A 22717-nucleotide genomic window follows, 5' to 3' on the forward strand; every position below is an offset into this window, starting at 1 on the left:
TACCGGTTTTAAGGCGTTGTAGCGTTCATTACGTTCAACTTACAATTGTAAATAATACACCAAATGAAAGAGCAACTCAAACAGTTTTGTTTGTATATCTGTGCGCAATGGGAGGAATATGGAATGACAAAGAGTGACTGAAAAATCTGTTGAACGAGTGCGACTCTTTCACGTTTAGTCCCAAGAAATATCCCCGCGGAAAGTTTATGAGCCTCTCTCTTTCGGTGAATCAACTGTAACTGATCATTCTTATCTTGATGTACTACAGCTATCGCCCATGCCTCAATGGGAATAAGCTGAACAACACATCATTATTTGGGAGCAAGATGGTGCTCCGCCTCACAGGCATAACTCAGTACCCGATTGGTTAAACGACGTTGTATCCGACCGGTGGATTGGGAGCAAGTGGCCGGTTAACACATCATTATATGCATGACTTCCCCGATCACACACGATCTGATGCGATCATGAGTATGTGCCTCCGATACCAGCTGATATATCCGGCTTTAGAAACAATGTTATTGCAACAGTTACTCCTGACAAATTGATCGACTAGATGTGTGATCAGTGTTCACACTGAATAATTGTAAGAAAAACTGTTCCTCTTTCATTTGGTGTATTATTTATAACAGTAAGGTGAATGTAATATGTGCCACAAAGCCTTAAAACACGTATATTCATTTTGAAACACGCTGTAGTTAGTGTTATGTTAACATACAGGTTGCCTACAGCCCTATCCTTCTGTCACAGCTAGTTTGCTTCCTGCTGTGGTGATGATCTCTCTCTCTCTCTCTCTCTCTCTCTCTCTCTCTCTCTCTCTCTAGCGCTCAGAGTAGACTATGGAGTAGAAAGAAACACGAGAACCATTTTGGGATCAGGCTGTGAAGCGAAGCACAGGTAATAAGAAAGGGATGCCTTTTGTACACAACAAAAGTTCAGAAGGTGCAACTGTTTTTAGAGATAAAAAAAAACTAGTACTAGTTCCGTTACTGGGAAGGAAGCTACCGAAATATTCAAATACAACAACAGATGGAACAAGGAAAATTGACTGTCACTGAATTTCGATGAGGCTAAGTACATACCGCTCAGCACTCCACACAGAACACCACAAGCTAAACAGATAATTTTCTTAAACAATAAAGAACAAGAGGCAGAAAGTGTTGGATTTCTAGGACTACAGGTAGGTCAGAACCTCATCAGGAAAACCCTTTGCCTGGAAATAATGGAAGGCCTTGGCTCACCTATGCATTATGAATGATTACTGCTTATTTATTCTGCATATTGCCGTTCACTAATGAATTGGGAATTATTTTCTGAGGAAATCCCAGTTACGGGGATGGTAATGTCAGGGTAAAGAAAGTTGATTCTACTAGGTATTTCGACCACTACTTCACAAATCATACACAGTGTGTCCCAGTTCGGTTTTGAACTACTTGTGTGAAATTCCTAACTGCAATGCTCTCTAGTGGTGATCCGCAGCATAACTACTCTCTAAGTTACAGCAATAACAGTGTAGAAAGTGCAGTAGGCGTTTTATTCGCGAATGTTACAGTAAGTGTCGGACACTTTCCAGAAGACAGCAGTGGAGCAGCGAGGTGACATCGAGTTCTGTGTTAATTTTGTGTTTCTGGGAGATAAATCATATAATTAGACCCGAATAGCGAGATTGAGTTTCCTAGTCGCTCCTCCACGACAATGACTCAGCCCACAAAGCAAAGATCGTGCGCGAGTTTTTGGTCAGCAAACGAATCACAGCCCGTTCCACCATCCGACGTCTATTTGTTCCTCAAACTGCACATGGCAATGAAAGCAGACTTGTTATAACCTAATTATAGATAACCAAGGAAGTTTTACTGCAGCACTAAATGCAGTTCCAAGAAAAAGACTGCAATGACTGTTTAAAAACACATTTAAAATGATTTCGGCTGTGTATTGATTTAGGGGAAAGAGCATTCTAAATAAATCCAGTGATTTTGTAAACACAATCCATGACATTTATTTTTCATACTCGCAGTCCTGAGCTGTATATTCATTCGTGTTCTTCATAACTGCAACGCTCCTGTATGCACAAAAAATAGTGAAAAGAATAAGTATAACACCATTATCAGAAACAGTCTCTACAAAGGTTCAAGGGATTGACGTTAGTACAGAGAACAGTCAGATGTATTGGTACTCATATATTCAACAATCTACCAGAGCTCATTACATGCACATAGACAATGTAATGACATTTAAGACATTTTCTGTGGAATTCCTTTCTGATACATTGAAGAGTAAATTCACAAAAAAACTCTTAAATTTAGCCCATATGGTTAATTTATAAGTAGAATTTGGACTGCAATGCAGTTCTATAACGTCATTTGGTATATTATACTAAAATGTAGGTCTTTTACTTCTCTCTTAATCGCAGCGATCACTCTCCGTAGGATCAGTGGAATATGGCTAGTGTAATGTAATATTATTATATTCATCAGCTGGATAGTTTGCTTCTGTGATAAGGCCATAATTTTTCATAATAAAAAACAAGGTAACAGGTTCTTTAAACGTGAAGGTATTTACAGCATGGGGCAGTGACATTGCGACGTTGAAGACGACCCAGCCGACACTGACCTACCCTATGAACACATTCCCAGGTATTTCCAACTGACTTAATCCGAAATTTCATATAATATGAATGATTTTGCAGCTCAGAAGACGAAGCAGAAAGATGGTTGACTTAGGAAACTGAATATCTCTTTACCAAAAACCATCTGTTAACCAACGCAATGTATAAAAGTCCTTCAGTCAAAAAGAATGAAACGCATGTTCAACGAAATTACTTTGTTCATCAGAAATTCTAGTGTAAGACAGAGCAAGTAGAAAAACAATGAACAAAGAAACGAATCGCTTGGGGCGCATATTTCTTGTATGAATAGAACTTCCCTTTACCCAGCTCACACTTTCCATCAAATCTAACAAGCAAAAATCTCGCAAAAGAAGGCTGTCGTAAAACACGCATCAGTAAAGACGAATGGTAAAAATTGCACTGAATGTGAACACGGAGTCAAATAAAGCGAAAGAAATATCACAACAAATCAAACCAAGTTTAGACATAAAGCTGACATGATAGGAATTAAATCTTATAATCAGACCAAGAATTCTGTGAGCTCAATAAAATCACTGGAGGTAATAATGGGAATATGCGTCTGAGACAAATTAAAATTGCACAACACATTATGAAATGATGATGTTATTGTACACTGCATCACGGATGTGAGAAAACAGAGAAATTAAAAAAAGGAAACACTAAAAAGAAAGTAACCAGAGTACGAAGGAAATAGCTACACACGACTTCCGCTAAGGTCTTGGATTATGCAACATACACATACAGATAAAAGCTAAGGCTCTGTCCTCTGACTCTGCGGAGCCACTAAATTCCGACCGGCCGCGTGTCGTCCTCTTATAATGACATCATTCGGATGTCGTAAGGATGGGCATGGGGTCAGCATACCGCTTTGCTGACTATTGTCAGCTTCCCAGACCTTGGAGCCGCTACTGTTCGGTCAGGTGGCTCCCCAATTGGCATCACGAGGCTCACTGCACCCGTTCCACGCCCCTCAATAAGATAAGCGCCCTGGCAGTAACGGAAATCCAATCAGGCTCTTCTGCACACTGCTTGGAGATGCTGCGGAGAACGAAGTACACGTAAACCTTAGGAAACTGAGATAACTCATAAATCGACGAACCAATCACAGCAAAGATAATTTAATGAAGTATCACATTGCACCGTCATCTATTTGCAAACTTTTCAATAGCGAGAGCGTATGTGCAAAGAGAACAGAATCACAGAAGAAAATTGTAAGTGTTATGCAAAACGAGTGTCAAGAGAAATAATACAACTAGCAAATGTTTCAGTAGTTCGAAAACTAATAGCAGATTACTTAATTTCGCTGTACAACTATGGTGTATCTATCCTTAGCAGGTAGATAACAAAATCGTCAAGAGAACAATAGTAATAAAAGAGTAGGTCTTTATAGTGACCAAGCAGAATAGGATAGCTACAAAGTGACGTGAGTACATTGACCCAGCAAAACAGCAAACACATTCGTCTAAAGTAAAGAACTTTAATTTTTCCTGTGATGTCGCGATAAATTTCTCAAATTTCCAGCAGACCTGAGTTGATTATCTGAATACATTATACGCTTCGTGTGACTAAATACAGTCTTTCAGCCGCGCGGGGTAGCCGTGCAATCTAAGGCATCCTGTCACGGTACGCGCGGCTCCTCCCGTCGGAGGTTCGAGTACTCCCTCTGGCAAGAGTGTGTGTGCTGTCCTTAGCGTAAGTTAGTTTAAGTTATATTACGTAGTCTGGAAGCTTAGGAACCGATGACCTCAGCAGTTTGGTTCTATAAGATCTTACCACAAATTTCCCCCCAAAAAAGAAAGTTCTTCCCATGCTTGACAAAGTTTGTAATCTCCCCCCTTACAAATCGATTAATACGTATATTTTGAGCGCGGTAGTATGAGCGTACGTTGTCCTCGAATGGTGAGAGTTCATCGGAGGCGAAGGTATCATCTGGAGTGCCCCAGGGAAGTGTAGTAGGTCTGCTGGTATTTTCTATCTAAATAAATGATCTTTTGGATAGGGTGGATAGCAATGTGCGGGTGTTTGATAATGATATTGTGGTGTACGGGAAGGTGTAGTCGTTGATTGTCTGTAGGAGGATACAAGATGACTTGGACAGGATTTGTGATTGGTGTAAAGAATGGCAGCTAACTCTAAATATAGATAAATGTAAATTAATGCAGATGAATAGGAAAAAGAATCCCGTAGTGTTTGAATACTCCATTAGTAGTGTAGCGTTTGACACAGTCACGTCGATTAAATATTTGCGTAACGTTGCAGAGCGTTATGAAGTGGGACAAGCGTGTAATGGCAGTTGTGGGGAAGGCGGAGAGTCGTCTTCGGTTCATTGGTAGAATTTTGGGAGGATTTGGTTCATCTGTAAAGGAGACCGCTTATAAAAAAACTGATACTACCTATTTTCGAGTACTGCTCGAGCGTTTGGGGATCCCTATCAAGTCGGATTGAGGGAGGACGTAGAAGCAATTCAGAGGCGAGCTGCTAGATTTGTTACTGGTAGGTTTGATCATCACGCGAGTGTTATGGAAATGCTTCAGGAACTCGGGTGGGAGTCTCTGGAGGAAAGGAGGCGTTCTTTTCGTGAATCGCTACTGAGGAAATTTAGAGAACCAGCATTTGAGGCTGACTGCAGTACAATTTTACAGCCGCCAACTTATATTTCTCGGAAAGACCACAAAGATAAGATAAGAGAGATTATGGCTTGTACAGAGGCATATAGGCAGTCATTTTTCCCTCGTTCTGTTTGGAAGTGGAACAGGGATAGAAGATGCTAGTTGTGGTACGAGGTACCCTCCGCCACGCACCGTATGGTGGATTGCGGAGTATGTATGTAGAGGTACATGTAGATGTAGCGTAATATTATTAGAAAAAGTTTAATGCCATCGTTTCCGAAGTGGCTGAGTGATAAGTGAGGAGAAGAGTACACCCATTTGATCTTAAAAATAGATTCCTATACTCCTTGCTTACTATTCCTTGAGAAAAGAAATGTATGTAAACAGGGCAATCCAACAAGGAAAACACGAAACTAAAAGGGGTACCACACACTTTCGAATAGCCGAAGCCAATTTAAATTAAATAATCGCCGCGAACAATAATAATTACGTGCTTTTTTTTAATAAACATGTGGGAACAAAAGATTCGCACGTATCGAACACAACACTGAAGAGAGTAACACTAAGAAAATGATAACAATTATTTTAACTCGTAAGTTTACAGCAAATCAAAAGTAATAATCCACTACTGAATAATTCACTACTGAACTGACTTACCGAGCGACGTGGCGCAGTGGCTAGCACACTGGACTCGCATTCGGGAGGACGACGGTTCAATCCCGCGTCCAGCCATCCTGATTTAGGTTTTCCGTGATTTCCCTAAATCACTCCACTCCAATGCCGGGATGGTTCCTTTGAAAGGGCACGGCCGACTTCCTTCTCCATCCTTCCCTAATCCGATGAGACCGATGACCTCGCTGTTTGGTCTCTTCCCCCAAACCAACCAACCAACCAACCAACTGACTGACTGATTAAAACTTTCTTTTGTAACAGTAATTAGATAACCTCGAAGCAGCGTTTACTTACATGTACAGAAGTCATGGAATTTGCAGATGTATCGCATTAACATTTCCTTCTTAAGAAATTATGAAGTCACTTGAATGAAAAACTAACAATTAATAGTAAACAATATAGCAACGTCAAAATACAAACTAATTAAGCCTTCATAAAAATAGCACACTGATAAACAGCAAGAAATTAATTGTCCAAGATGTCGAGGAGTCAGAACTTACGAGTGGGCATCCAAAGGAAATCACGAATATTTTCCAAACTTAGGACGTGTATTTCACGCTACGGGCGAGCCAAGGGAAGGGTTGCTGGACTGCCGGTGGCTTGGTGGAGTCATTCTTCATAGGTTGTGAAAGAGCAACGAGAGGACACATGTTTCCAGGTCGGAGGTAGCAGGTCACCTTCCGTTGACACCGCCGATGCCTTGCGTCACCCACTTTACACTTGCCACTGGTAGCTATTCCAATTGACACACTGACGCACCTACCCAGCCGTTCGAACCGTGCAGAATCCGACACTGTGTGATGTACAAACCTGTATGAGCACCCTTACACAAAGGAGTCACAATAAATGTTTCCAGTATCCTACAAATGGGTGAGATCCAGAGACGGCGCTAGAATTTCACTTAACTCTGACAAATGATGCAAACTTTACTTACTGTGTACGAAAGGAAATAGTTTAGATAGCACATCCGTATAAGAAGTTAGAAGGTTATTACTACGAAGGACTGAAGTACATATTGAGATCGGCTATCAATTTTCTAGAAACGTTTATTGCAATTTTATTTAAACTTAGCTTGGTCATTCAATAATTGTCGAAATTCATTCTGGGAAACATTAGGACACCTCATGGAAACAGAAGATTGTACTTCAACATCTATGTACATGACTGCACTGCAGTTCACAGTTACCTGCCGGCAGATGGTTATTCGAACCTTCTTAAAACTATTTCTTCACCGTTTCACTTTCTAATAGGGAATCTTCCTGTAAGAGCTTTAATTTCCCTTATTTTGTAACGATGATCATTTCACCCTCTGTAGGTTGGCGGCAGTAACATGTTTTCGCATCCAGACGAGAAAGTTGCTGAGTGAAATTTCGTGAAACTATCACAACGCAAAAAAAAAACAAAAACAAAAAGAAACGCCTTGGTATGAATGACTACCATCCCTTTCTGCTTGTAGTGTTCGTGACACTCTGTCCCCTACTACACGATAATACAAAACGAGCTGCCCTTCGATGAACTTTTTCAATGTTGTTTGTCAGTCCTATCTCGTGAGGTTCCCACACCCCTCAGCAGTATTCAGGCAGAAAATGGACAAGAATTTTGTAAGCCGTGGCTTTGCATCTTCTAAGTACTATGCCCAAAGAGTTTAAATTTCTTAGTGGGGCTGTACGTCCCTATACGCCGCCATGTTTCATGCAAATTGAACTACCATATTTTCCTGTGCAAAATGCATCAGCTGTCACATCGGCGGATCCTGACTACACTGGTATTCCGTAGTCAGTTGTTACTTAAATCATGCAACTGTTTTCAAAAGGCAAGTACATAAAATTTGCTAGGAGGTATGAAATAGTAGGTGATACCTTTTACCCCAGAAAAAATGACTGTTCAACTTGTTTGAAACTCAGCAGACGTATGTGAAATTTATGTTCTTCGATTTTTCCATTAAAACACAGTCTTTGCTTTGCCTTCCCTACAACATTATCTACGTGATAATTCCAATTTAAGTTGTTAGTAATTGTAATACCTACGTATTTAGGTGAACTGACAGCCTTTAGATTTGTATTATTTATCGTGAAACCGATATTCATAGAATTTCTGTTTCTTGTAGATCACCTCACAATATCGCCTGTAAACCATTTTGTAATTGGTTTTGATCTTTTGATGTCTTTGCTAGACGGGAAACGACAGCATCCTCCGAAAACTGTTGAGACGTCTGCTCCGACTGTCTACTAAATCGTTTATATAGATTGGGAACAGCAGATGGCCTATAACACTTGCTTGCAGAACACCAGATATCATTTCTGCTCTATATGAACACTTTCTGTAGATTACTACTTACTGACGTTCTTGACAGGAAATCTACATCTACATTTGCATCTACATTTATATTCCGCAAGCCACCCAACGGTGTGTGGCGGAGGGCACTACACATGCCATTGTCATTACCTCCCTTTCCTGTTCCAGTCGCGTATGGTTCGCGGGAAGAACGACTGTCCGTGCGCGCTCTAATCTCTCTAACTTTACATTCGTGATCTCCTCGGGGGGTGTAAGTAGGGGGAAGCAATATGTTCGATACCTCATCCAGAAATGCACCCTCTCGAAACCTGGCGAGCAAGCTACACCGCGATGCAGAGCGCCTCTTGCAGAGTCTGCCACTTGAGTTTGCTAAACATATCCGTAACGCTATCACGGTTACCAAATAACCCTGTGACGAAACACGCCGTTCTTCTTTGGATCTTCTCTATCTCCTCCGTCAACCCGACCTGGTACGGATCCCACATTGATGAGCAATACTCAAGTACAGGTCCAACGAGTATTTTGTAAGCCACTTCCTTTGTTGATGGGCTGCATTTTCTAAGGACTCTCCCAATGAATCTCAACCTGGTACCCGCCTTGCCAAAAATTAATTTTATATGATCATTCCACTTCAAATCGTTCGGCACGCATACTCCCAGATATTTTACAGAAGTAACTGCTACCAGTGTTTGTTCCGCAATCATATAATAATGCAATAAAGGATCCTTCTTTCTATGTATTCGCAATACATTACATTTTTCTATGTTAAGGGTCAGTTGCCACTCCCTGCACCAAGTGGCTATCCGCTGCAGATCGTCCTGCATTTCGCTACAATTTTCTAATGCTGCAACTTCTCTGTATACTACAGCATCATCCGCGAAAAGCCGCATGGAACTTCCGACACTATCTACTAGGTCATTTATATATATTGTGAAAAGCTATGGTCCCATAACACTCGCTTGTGGCACGTCAGAGGTTACTTTAACGTCTGTAAACGTCTCTCCATTGATAACAACATGCTGTGTTCTGTTTACTAAAAACTCTTCAATCCAGCCACACAGCTGGTCTGAAATTCCGTAGGCTCTTACTTTGTTTATCAGGCGACAGTGCGGAACTGTATATAACGCCTTCCGGAAGTCAAGAAAAATAGCATCTACCTGGGAGCCTGTATCTAATATTTTGTGGGTCTCATGAACAAAGAAAGCGAGTTGGGTCTCACACGATCGCTGTTTCCGGAATCCATGTTGATTCCTACAGAGTTGATTCTGGGTTTCCAAAAACTGCATGATACTCTAGCAAAAAACATGTTCTAAAATTCTACAACATAACGACGTCAGAAATAAAGGTCTATAGTTTTGCGCATCTGCTCGACGACCCTTCTTGAAGACTGGGACTACCTGTGGTCTTTTCCAATCATTTGGAACCTTCCGTTCCTCTAGAAACTTGCGGTACACGGCTGTTAGAAGGGGGGCAAGTTCTTTCGCGTACTCTGTGTAGAATCGAATTGGTATCCCGTCAGGTCCAGTTACTTTCCTCTGTTGAGTGGTTCCAGTTGCTTTTCTATTCCTTGGACACTTATTTCGATGTCAACCATTTTTTCATTTGTGCGAGGATTTAGAGAAGGAACTGCAGTGCGGTCTTCCTCTGTGAAACACCTTTGCAAAAACGTGTTTAGTATTTCAGCTTTACGCGTGTCATCCTCTGTTTCAAAGCCATCATCATCCCGGAGTGTTTGGATATGCTGTTTCGAGCCACTTACTGATTTAACGTAAGACCAGAACTTTCTAGGATTTTCTGTCAAGTTGGTACATAGAATTTTACTTTCGAATTCACTGAACGCTTCACGCATAGCCCTCCTTACGCTAACTTTGATATCGTTTAGCTTCTGTTTGTCGGAGAAGTTTTGGCTACGTTTAAACATGGAGTGAAGCTCTCTTTGCTTTCGCAGTAGTTTCCTAACTTTGTTGTCGGACCACGATGGGTTTTTCCCGTCCCTCACAGTTTTACTCGGCACGTACCTGTCTAAAATGCATTTTCCGATGGCCTTCAACTTTTTCCATAAACGCTCAACATTGTCAGTATCGGAACAGAAATTTTCGTTTTGATCTGTTAGGAAGCCTGAAATCTGCCTTCTATTACTCTTGCTAAACAGATAAACCTTCCTCCCTTTTTTAAATATTCCTATGAACTTCCATATTCAGGGATGCTGCAACGGCCTTGTGATACTGATTCCCTGCTCTGCCCTTACAGAGTCTAGAAGTCCGGGTCTGTTTGTTATCAGTAGCTCCAAGATGTTATCTCCACGAGTCGGTTCTCTGTTTAATTGCTCGAGGTAATTTTCGGATAGTGCACTCAGTTAAATGTCACTTAATGCTCTGTCCCTACCACCTGTCCTAAACATCTGAGTGTCCCAGTCTATATCTGGTAAATTGAAATCTCCACCTAAGACTATAACATGCTGAGAAAATTTATGTGAAATGTATTCCAAATTTTCTCTCAGTTGTTCTGCCACTAATGCTGCTGAGTCGGGAGGTCGGTAAAAGGAGCCAATTATTAACCTAGCTCGGTTGTTGAGTGTAACCTCCACCTATAATAATTCACAGGAACTATCCACTTCTACTTCACTACACGATAAACTACTACTAACAGCGACGAATACTCCACCACTAGTTGCATGCCTTCTATCCTTTCTAAACACCGTCTGTAACTTTGTAAAAATTTCGGCTGAATTTATCTCTGGCTTCAGCCAGATTTCTGTACCTATAACGATTTCAACTTCGGTGCTTTCTATCAGCGCTTGAAGTTCCGGTACTTTACCAACGCAGCTTCGACAGTTTACAATTACAATACCGATTGCTGCTTGGTCCCCGCATGTCCTGACTTTGCCCCGCACCCTTTGAGGCTGTTGCCCTTTCTGTACTTGCCCGAGGCCATCTAACCTAAAAAACCGCCCAGCCCACTCCACACAACCCCTGCTACTCGTGTAGCCGCTTGTTGCGTGTAGTGGACTCCTGACCTATCCAGCGGAACCCGAAACACCACCACCCTATGGCGCAAGTCGAGGAATCTGCAGCCCACACAGTCGCAGAAACGTCTCAGCCTCTGATTCAGACCCTCCACTCGGCTCTGTACCAAAGGTCAGCAGTCAGTCCTATCGACGATACTGCAGATGGTGAGCTCTGCTTTCATCCCGCTAGAGAGACTGGAAGTCTTCACCAAATCAGATAGCCTCCGGAAGCCAGAGAGGATATCCTCCAATCCATAGCGACACACATCATTGGTGCCGACATGAGCGACCACCTGCAGATGGGTGCACCCTGTACCTTTCATGGCATCCGGAAGGACCCTTTTCACATCTGGAATGACTCCCCTCGGTATGCACACGGAGTGCACATTTGTTTCTTCCCCTCTCCTGCTGCCATATCCCTAAGGGTCCCCATTACGCGCCTGACGTTGGAGCTCCCAACTACCAGTAAGCCCACCCTCTGCGACCGCCCGGATCATGCACACTGAGGGGCAACCTCTGGAACAGGAAAAGCAGCCATTTCAGGCCGAAGATCAGTATCAGCCTGAGATAGAGCCTGAAACCGGTTCGTCAGGCCTACTGGAGAGGCTTTACGTTCAGCCCTCCAGAATTTCTTTCGCCCCCTACCACATCTTGAGACGACCTTCCACTCTACCACATGTGAGGGATCAGCCACAATGCGGGCAGTATCCCGGGCAGCCACAGTCGTAGTCCGATCGGAGGATGCGTGGGACGAGCTGGCCGTCCCCGACAAACCACCATCCGGACCCCCACAGTGATGCCCATTGGCTACAGCCTCCAGCTGTGTGACCGAAGCTAACGCTGCCTGAGGCTGGGAGCGAAGGGATGCCAACTCAGCCTGCATCCGAACACAGCAGTTTCAGTCCCTTGGCATGCTAAAAACTGTTGTGCAAAGAACGTCTGAACTAATCTACAGCGAGCGCAAACAAATCGACACAAAATTTAAACGGTTATTAAAATACAAGATTGCCTAGTAAATGCAGCACTGCTGCTACTTGCGCACTGCTGACACACTGCCCGGCGGCGGAAAGAGACTACCCGATTTTACACTATTCAGGTACTAAAACGCGATGCTACAACTTTCAAATACTATAATACGCCCGAAATTTATGAATTAAACAATGCAAGTACCAAAAACACACAAAGAAATTAAGATTTAAACTATGTAACAAATGAGTGAGCTAGGAGTATACGACTTGCTGCTGCAGCTGCTTATCCAACGGCGGCAGGGAGCACTCGCGCTACTAAAACGATACCCAATAGACAAACAGTTTGATTTGAAGTCGTCGTCTTAAGCCTTCCAAAAACAAACTTTAACAAAGGAGAATAATCATATGTGTTTCATCTGATTATCGTAAGTTGTCCCACGAGTAAATAATCATCTGTGTTTCTTCTGACTGTCGGAAGTTGTCCATGAGATTGTGTACCTTATCACGTAGCAGAGGCCGGCCGGGGTAGCCGAGCGGTTCTAGGCGCCTCGTCTGGAACCGCGCGACGGCTACGGTCGCAGTTTCGAATCCTGCCTCGCGCATGGATCTGTGTGTGATGTCCTTAGGTTAGTCACGTTTAATTAGTTCTAAGTTCTAGGGGAATGATGACCTCAGCTGTTAAGTCCCATAGTGCTCAGAGCCATTTGAACCATTTTGAACGTAGCAGAAAATAAGCACGTAACGAGGTCCTGGACCCACTTTAACTACTATTGTAAATTTATTCGAACTTAGTGTTATTATTTATTCATCTACAATCTTTGTAATTCCTTCGCAGCAGCAACCGGACGTCTCACCTACAGAAACGTTTTTACAGAATAAAAAAACTGAAATTATCGTGTGCGTTTGTTCGTTCCGTCCTGAGTTGTGAGATGATCTCTTGTATTTAAACAAGGAGCAAAACTTAACACAGTTTTACGGTTAGATATTTACTTCTGAAAAAAATATTAGTACAACATATATCACTGGATCCTTCCATCTGTAAAAAAATTAAAATCTACTAGCAAATAAACGAAGCAGAGGTTGACACGTGAAGTTTCACAAGTTGAGCGCCTAATACAGAACTCTTAATAATAAAACTAGTAAATTTCATTTGTGTTAGACGCTAAATGTACGTTAATGTAATATAATGTAATAAATTACATTCAGCAGATGGACGACTTGCTTCTGGGATTTGATCCTATCTCATTAGTGAAATCCAAGTAACATCTTCCTAATAATAAATCTGTATAACCGTCGTGTCTGTTTATTTGAACACGCTATTTTACAAAATTGTTTGAGTAATTTTCGTGGAGTTTTCATAGATAAGTCGAACATAGTTTGGTGCACAGTACAGGCTTCACTTCCTCAAAATTGGGTAAAACTTTATCTGAAACCATTGTGACTGTGTTTCAACACGCTAATCTCCAAAGTGTTCAAATGTGTGTGAAATCTTATCGGACTTAACTGCTAAGGTCACCAGTCCCTAAGCTTACACACTACTTAATCTAATTTATACTTAAGACAAACACACACACCCATGCCCGAGGGAGGACTCGAGCTTCCGCCGGGACCTGCCGCACAGCCCATGATTCCAGCGCCTGAGACCCCTCGGCTAAAACCGCGCGGCTCTAATCTCCAAAATTGCTAGACCAATTCTCACGGGTTTTCACCGATATCTTTGATCGAGGCTTGGAGCAACATATAGACTTTATTTCAGCAAACGGAACACTTTAAGAAGATTGTTATTTAAAGCTTTATCTATAGTAGTCAGCTTAGTTCAGAGCTTCGAATGTTTCATGTTAATGGCATGGAACACCAAAGAACCAAAAAGTGGCGCTACCTCTTCCGTAATTCACCAAAGAGCGAATAGATGGCACTATTGCTTTTTTCTTTTATTAAACTCAGCGACAAAGGTATTTTTGGAAGCTTACGCCAGTGCGAGAGGTAAGTGCTGCAATCCAGTATTTACGAATACGAACTAACAGCGAATACTTATGGCTGCGATATATGGATTTGCTCATTTCACTTTGTGTATTAAAAAGTTAGATATTGCCTTGCCCCTTTCGAGTGGTTTTATTTATATTACGTTCTAGGAAATACAAATTTACCAAGTTTACTTTGTGATTTGGGTGCGTACTAATTACATTATGATTTCGTTAGGTTTACAAATAAAAATACCTGGAAAACGCTAGACTCTTTCTGAATGCACAAGAACAGCTAAAAGTCTGAGGACTATGGGGTCTCAAGAATCAAATGAAATCATGAGGCGAGACCTACTGCAGCTCAAGACCATTATGCGTTTACTCGATCCTTGGAAACTCCATCAGAAATCGATGCACTATGTGAGTATCATGCAATATCTCGCTCCTCAAAACCCTTCGCTTATCCATATCTACATCTACATCTACATGGATACTCCGCAAATCTCATTTAACTGTCTGGCACAGGGTTCATAGAACCACCTCCACAATTCTATATTATTCCAATCTCGTATAGCACGCGGAAAGAATGAAGACATATATCTTTCCGTACGAGCTCCGATTTCCCTTATTTTATGTGGGTTCCTCCCTATCTACGTAGGTGTCAACAAAATATTTTCGTATTCGTAGGAGAAAGTTGGTGATTGGAATTTTGTGAGAAGATTCCGCTGCTACGCCTTTTTTTACTGATGTCCATCCCAAATCCTGTATCATTTCTGTGACACTCAAACATATTTCGCGATAATACAAAACGTGTTGCGTTTCTTTGAATGTTTTCGATGTATTCCGTCAAAACTATCTGTTAAGGATCCCGCACAGGGTAGCAGTATTCTAAAAGAGGACGAACAGGCGTACTGTAGGCAGTCTTTTTGGTTAGCCTTCCCCGCAACATTTTCTATGTGTTCCTTCCAATTTAAGTTGTTCCTAATTGTAATTCCTGAGTATTTAGTTGATTTTATAACTTTTAGATGTAATTGATTTATCGTGTAGGTCCTGAAAGGGGCAACAGCCTTTTCAGTAGTTGCAGGGGCAACACTATGGAGGATTGACCGCTCTCGCCTTGTAACACAAGCCAAAATGGCCTTGCTGTGCTGGTACTGTGAACGGCTGAAAGCAAGGGGAAACTACAGCAGTAATTTTTCCTGAGGGCACACAGGTTTATTGTATGGTTTAATGATGATGGCGTCCTCTTGGGTAAAATATTCCGGAGGTAAAATAGTCCCCCATTCGGATCTCCGGGCGGGGACTATTCAAGAGGACGTCGTTATCAGAAGAAAGAAAACTGGCGTCCTACGGATCGGAGCGTGGAATGTCATATCGCTTAAAAATTAGAAAATTCAAAAAGTGAAATGGATAGGTTAAATTTAGATAAAGTAGGAATTAGTGAAGTTCGCTGGCAGCGGGGAACAAAACTTTTGGTCAGGCGAATATAGGGTTATAAATACAAAATCAAAAAGGCGTAATGCAGGAGTCGGTTTAATAATGAATAAAAAAAATAGGAGTGCCGGTAAGCTACTACAAACCGCATAGAGAACGCATTATTGTGGCTACGACAGACACGAAGCCCATGCCTACTACAGTAGTACAAGTTTATATGCCAACTAGCTCTGCAGATGACAAAGAAATTGATGAAATGTATGATGAAATAAAAGAAATTATTCAGATAGTGAAGAGAGATGAAAATTTAATAGCCATGGGTGAATGGAATTCGTTAGTAGGGAAACGGAGAAAAAGTAACGTGGTAGGTGAATATGGATTGGGGCTAAGAAATGAAAGACGAAGCCTCCTGGTAGAATTTTGCACAGAGCACAACTTAATCATAGCTAACACTTGGTTCAAGAACCATAAAACAAGGTTGTATGCATGGAAGAAGCCTGGAGATACTGACAGGTTTCAGATAGATTATATAATAGCAAGACAGTGATTTAGGAACCAGGTTTTAAATTGTAAGACGTTTCCAGGGGCAGATGTGGACTCTGACCACAATCTGTTGGTTATGAACTGTAGATTAAAACTGAAGAAACTGATAAAGGTGGGAATTTAAGGAGATGGTACCTGGATAAACTGAAGAAACCAGAGGTTGTACACAGTTTCAGGGAGAGCATAAGGGAACAATTGACAGGAATTGGGGAAAGAAATACAGTAGAAGAAGAATGGGTATCTTCGAAGGAAGAAGTAGTAAAGGTAGCAGAGGATCAAGTAGATAAAAAAACGAGGGCTAGTAGAAATCCATGGGTAAAAGAAGAAACATTTAATTTAACTGATGAAAGGAGATAATATAAAAATGTAATAAATGAAGCAGGCAAAAAGGAATACAAACGTCTCAAAAATAAGATAGACAGGAAGTGCAAAATGGCTAAGCAGGCATGGCTAGAGGACAAATGTAAGGATATAGAGGCTTATCTCACTAGCGGTAAGATAAATACTGTCTACATGAAAATTAAAGAGACTTTGGAGAAAAGTAAGACTCTATTACAGAACACGCTCAACGCCATAAGAAGAACTTTGACAAACAGTTGCATGGTGTTACCAGATTTGTGGTTAGGGAAAAAGTATTACTTAAAATCCATGTGAAATCTTCTCTGTTAGCCAAGAAAAACGCTAAGTGTCAAAAATTGTACTATTCCGCATGACGGATGTTATTTGCTTGCGTATCCTCACAATGGCAAAATCAAAGGACTCTATGGACACAGACATTTGAGAAAATTCTATCATGTTTAAGCATCTATCACACTTCACATTTACGTATGCACACGAGTGTAATAAGTAACCTATTGTAAAAAGAAAGAATACGATTAGGGTGAAGTAAGTATATTTTATGCAGCTACGTGAAGCCGAGCATTTCACTTCCTTTGTTTACATTTGCCAGTAACTGTGAACACAATACACAAACAAGGTAGGACATACCGATGAATTGATGACTAGCAATGTTATCATGGAAGGTTTGACTGAACAGTTTATGATCACAGTGGTATTGTAGTTTTAAGTTTATGTACGAAGGATTCTAGAGTGAACAATTTGTACAGACCTCGGAACAAAGTTGCTGTAAGTTTTCTTTAAGCCACTTGTGCATCAAGGTTGTAAGATACAGGGTAAGTTGCAGAAAATACGCAAGTACATGTCATGCAACTTTTTCTGACGTATTAATACCACTAGGCATTATCTACGAACACATCGAGCAAAACGGTATTAATTATTTTTGTATGGTGCGATTATGAAATGTTTTCTGGCTGCTAATGTAAGTTTAGCATGGTATATACCATACGCATGACAACCTAGTCTAGTAAACTGCATCTAAAGATATAAACTATGAATAAAAACTTGCGTGATCTTTCAATTTTATACACACGTTAGAGTGCAAGTACACTGCTGAGATACGATTTGTAAACGTTATCTAAGGCAAATTTAGCACCGTCTCCTATAATAAAGAAAAAGAAATATGTGCGAGGTAAGTAACCGGAAACTGACCGGTAGAGAAATTAGGTAATGCCGAAACAAACATATTTCTTTAAAGGTGGCGCTAATCGAGATGCTATCGAGACTTCAACTGGCGATGAAAAGTAACTAAGCTACACTAATGTCACTACGATGTACGATCGAATTTATAAAATATTACCAAGATCACTGAAAAGGACACTAGATGACTCTCAGTAGCACCAGAGAGTTTTAATAATTTGTTTTTATCTTCGGCATGAAAGTACTACGGATCTACGTTGGCTTTAGAAGAATACATACACTGATTTTATCTTACGTTTGTAATATTTTAACCAATCGGAGTTGTAAATACATTCTGTGAGAAGTAAAGTAAAGAGTGACTAATGTCACGTTCAATAAAACATTGTGCTCATACCATTGATACAATGATGTACCCACGAACATGAAAGCCGCGCGGCGCAGCCGCTCTGTTTAAGGCGCCTTGATGACCTCTGCACTTTGGTCCAATAGGAACTTATCACATATTTCCAAATTATCACGATCATGGAAACATGTACAAACACAAACACAGACTCAGGAAGCAGTATAACATACAGCAGCCAAGCTTCATTACTAATCTATTGTTCTTATTACCTACCTTTTTAATTTTATATTTATGTGTGAATGTAAGTATAGTGATTTGTTTATTTCATTCTGCTTGTTGTTGATGTGTGTACCATGTGTTGCTACAATGTTGGGTGACGTAAAGATGAAATTTCTCCCCAAGGAAGCTCGCAGGTAGTTAATGCACAGATTTTACCCCATTTGGAGGCAATTTCTATAACAACATTTGGCGCATTTTTTGTATAGACGTTTCGATGTATAATTGCATTTGCAGCACGACCCTAAGTTAGGGCAGTGCCCTTGTTCTCGAAAACGTGTAGTCTCATGCACTGTGAGACGAAAGATAGTATCGCGATCGTGAACTGTAGTATAAAATGGCTCAAATGGCTCTCAGCACTGTGGGACTTAACATCTGTGGTCTTCAGTCCCCTAGAACTTAGAACTACCTAAACCTAACTAACCTAAGGACATCACACACATCCATGCCGGAGGCAGGATTCGATCCCGCGACCGTAGCGGTCGCTCGGCTCCAGACTGTAGTGACTAGAACCGCACGGCCACTCCGGCCGGCAACTGTACTATAATAGACGCGTATTGTATGAGAGCACATTCAACCACCAACTGGTGTAATGAAATATTTTGAGCTCTATGTACACAGATAAGGTTTTGAAAGAGGATCTGAATCCCGCTCCAGCTGCTGCCGAGTCTGGGTGCTGACGAGTCGTCTCCATTTGGCTCGATCCTCCCACCACTTTTCTTCCTCCACTTGCTGCCAGGTCACACCTCTCCTTTCAACAGATATTCTCACTCCCATTGTCCACCGTGTTCTTGGGCGCCCTCGAGGTCTTTCCCCACCCATCTTTAGTTCTTCCATAATTTTGGGGAGTCTCTGCCCACGCATCCTCTTAACATGCCCATACCATCTTAATCTCTTTTTTTCAATTTCTTCTCTCATACTTTCTTGTTTGAGGTCCTTTCTAATCTCTACATTCCTTACTCTGCCCATTCTTGTTTTTCCCTTAACTGCTCTGAGAAATTTCATTTCCCCTGCTTGCAGTCTGCTCCAATCCTCTTCTGTCATTGTCCATGTTTCTCCACCATAGGTGACAATAGGTATGTAATAATTCTTATACATAAGGATGCATAAGGAGTTTTGCTCCTCCTGAAACCACATTATTCCTAATCAGATGTTTTATTGTTTGGTAGAAATTGCCTCCTTTCTGTAACCTATTAATTTCGTTAGTTATTCTTCCATCCCTAGATATTTCACTCCCTAAATAAGTGAAACTTTCTACCACTTTGAGAGGTTCTCCATTCAAGGTAATATTTCCATTGATTCCTTTCTCTCTTGTAAGTAGACTGTTTAGGTTTTCTTATTGGTAACGCCGCTTAGCGTTCGGTATGAAAAATCACTGGCTGTGCTGTGCGCAGTGAGTGTTTAGTTTGCATTGTTGTCTGCCATTGTAGTGTTGAGCAGAGGCAGCTGGATGCTTACAGCGCGTAGCGTTGCGCAGTTGGAGGTGAGCCGCCAATGGTGGTGGACGTGGGGAGAGAGATGGCGGAGTTTTGAAATTTGTAAGAATTCGTGTCATGAACTGATATATATATATATATATATATATATATATATATATATATATATATATATATATATATATATATATATATATATATATATATTATGACTATAAAGGTAAATACATTTTTTGTTCTCTATTAAAATCTTTCATTTGATAACTGTGCCTATCAGTAGTTTGTGACTTCTGTAGTTTGAATCTTTTATTTAGCTGGCAGTAGTGGCGCTCGCTGTATTGCAGTAGCTTGAGTAACGAAGATTTTTGTGAGGTAAGTGATTTGTGAAACATATAGGTTAATGTTAGTCAGCGCCATTCTTTCGTAGGGATTTTTTGAAGTCAGATTGCGTTGCGCTAAAAACTATTGTGTGTCAGTTTAAGCACAGTCGTGTATAATTTTTCTAAGGGGACGTTTCATATGGCGACCCTGCCACGACACGCTCAAACTTGAAAACATATGATTACACTGTGGAGCTCTTAATTTATGATATTTACTAAAATGCCTAATGAAACGACGAGAACATTTCATGGCTTTTGTCCTGCTAGTTGAGAGAAATGCCATGTGGCTTGCTTTATGCATTTATTTACTCATTTTGTTTAATATCTAGTTTCTAACTGCACTGAAGCATTGGTTAAAATAAATTTTATGGATGTACTAATATAAATATTTTATGCCTACAGATCCAGTAAATAACAACTTTATGATGTACTTAAAAAAACGATGTAGCACAAAAAGACATTTCCCTTCACAGAAATTGCATACAGAATTGTCTTTTCAAGTACATGGTAATATTTTCTTACAATACATTTTTGTGGTGCACCACTTTAATTGCATAGACATTAAGATGTGAATAGACATTGTCCTTATCTGCATTGTTTTCTTTAGTGTAACATTTTTTCTGCTTGAGCTTTGTCATGTTTAGGTATAAGTTATAGCATTTGCTGCGGTTGTTTGCCATTCATAGTGTTACTGAATGTCACTTTGTATTACTAGGTTAAGCCAATTTTATTACTGATTTATTTTTCTTGTTTGCTGCGCATTGCCTTATATTAGTTGTAATGTTGCTGCCTTTTTTTGCCAATTTCCATTTTTTTATCATTGCTGTTTGTGTTAATTGTTTTGTGCTGCTGCTGCCTTGTCCCTTAGTTAAGCATCTAAGCTCAGTAGATTAAAGTTAGCTTAAGAGGGGGTAGACTATATAAGAAACTAACTATGATGAATTGGAAGAAAAGCATTGAGAAGCTTTAAGAAAATGGTTTGGCCAAAAAAGTAGTGTACAGTGGAGAAAAACTATTTTTGAAAGAGGATGTGAACAGAATACAGAAAGCAGGTTTAGATAGGACTTTTTGGGAATAATGGTAAACTAAGGGAGATCTCTATGCAAAATACTGCAGTAAAACAAACCCTGTCCTTTCCTTTCGTATTATCCCTCTACGTGTTTATGTACCCTTGTGTATTTGTCTTTTTCCTGTCTTTATGTGTTTAGCTAATAAGATTTATGTTCTAGAATTTTTCAAATACTATGTTATTTTCTTTGTAAATATGTTCAGACATTATTTATTCTGTTTTGTTCTAATGCTCATTTGTCAAGTTGATGTTTCAAAAGTTATTCTGATCTTTTATGTATGTACTTATGTCATAATTTTTGTAACACTGATATATTTGCTATTTCGATTCTATTGTAAAGCCTGTACTACTGCAAATGATATCTGTAGTCTTATGTTCTTTAAAGATGTATTTTGTAACTTTGTTATTGTATTCTTATGTTATAAAATTGTAATTGACACCAGTTCATCAAATTAAGTAATTTGTAAATTACATTTCACTGCACACGTTTCTGTTGGTCATAGTATATGGGCAATATGTGAGAAGTAGGGACTGATAGTGTTTGCATGTGTGTTAATAACTCAGTAAGGGACTGGATAACATTATTGCTGGTTGTAAGGACATTTCAAAAACAATTTTTGTGAGTGCACAAGTGGTGGTTATGGACTTGCTATATTATCCGCAAGACTCTTCAATGGTGGTTGTGCGCCTGCACAGTCAAACAGATGGCTGCTGGCCATCTCTACAAGGACTACAGTGGGTCTACACCTATGATGATCCAGCAATACCATTATTTCTACAAGGACTGCAATGGGTCTGCACCTCTGGTGGCCCACCAATACCGTAATCTCTACCAGGACTACAGTGGGTCTGCTCTGTGATGACCTACCTACCGATAGTCTTCAACGTCGACTGACTCTGTTGTGGCCCATTACCTGTCTGCATGTCAAGAGTCAGCACTGTCTTTCGTTGGAAGGACAACACTACTTCTTCAAGACTGCATGGAAATCCACTACTTCTGTGTGCATTTTCTTTTATTGCTCAGTCTTTGAGAAAAACACTACTATTTTACTGTGATGAATGATCAGGACTGTCTATATGGACTGTGAGAAAATTTTAGCTTCTGACCAACATTGTATCAATAAGTGTGTGCATTTGATATCTTTGTTATAGTAATTATGAAAAATTTCGTCAAATCATTATTGGCCACTGCCCAAAACAATTTGTAAAATTTTTTGTGGGGAGCATGGGGGCTATGTAAGTAGGCTGTTTAGGTTTTCTTATTGGTAACGCCGCTTAGCGCCCGGTATGAAAAGTTACTGGCTGTGCTGTGTGCAGTGTGTGTTTAGTTTGCATTGTTGTCTGCCATTGTAGTGTTGAGCAGAGGCAGCTGGATGCTTACAGCCCGTAGCGTTGCACAGTTGGAGGTGAGCCGCCAGTGGTGGTGGACATGGGGAGAGAGATGGCGGAGTTTTGAAATTTGTAAGAATTCGTGTCATGAACTGATATATATATATTATGACTATAAAGGTAAATACATTGTTTGTTCTCTATTAAAATCTTTCATTTGCTAACTGTGCCTA

Source organism: Schistocerca gregaria, chromosome 1 (genome assembly GCF_023897955.1).
Source record: "Schistocerca gregaria isolate iqSchGreg1 chromosome 1, iqSchGreg1.2, whole genome shotgun sequence".
In the NCBI taxonomy this organism is placed as follows: Eukaryota; Metazoa; Arthropoda; class Insecta; order Orthoptera; family Acrididae; genus Schistocerca; species Schistocerca gregaria.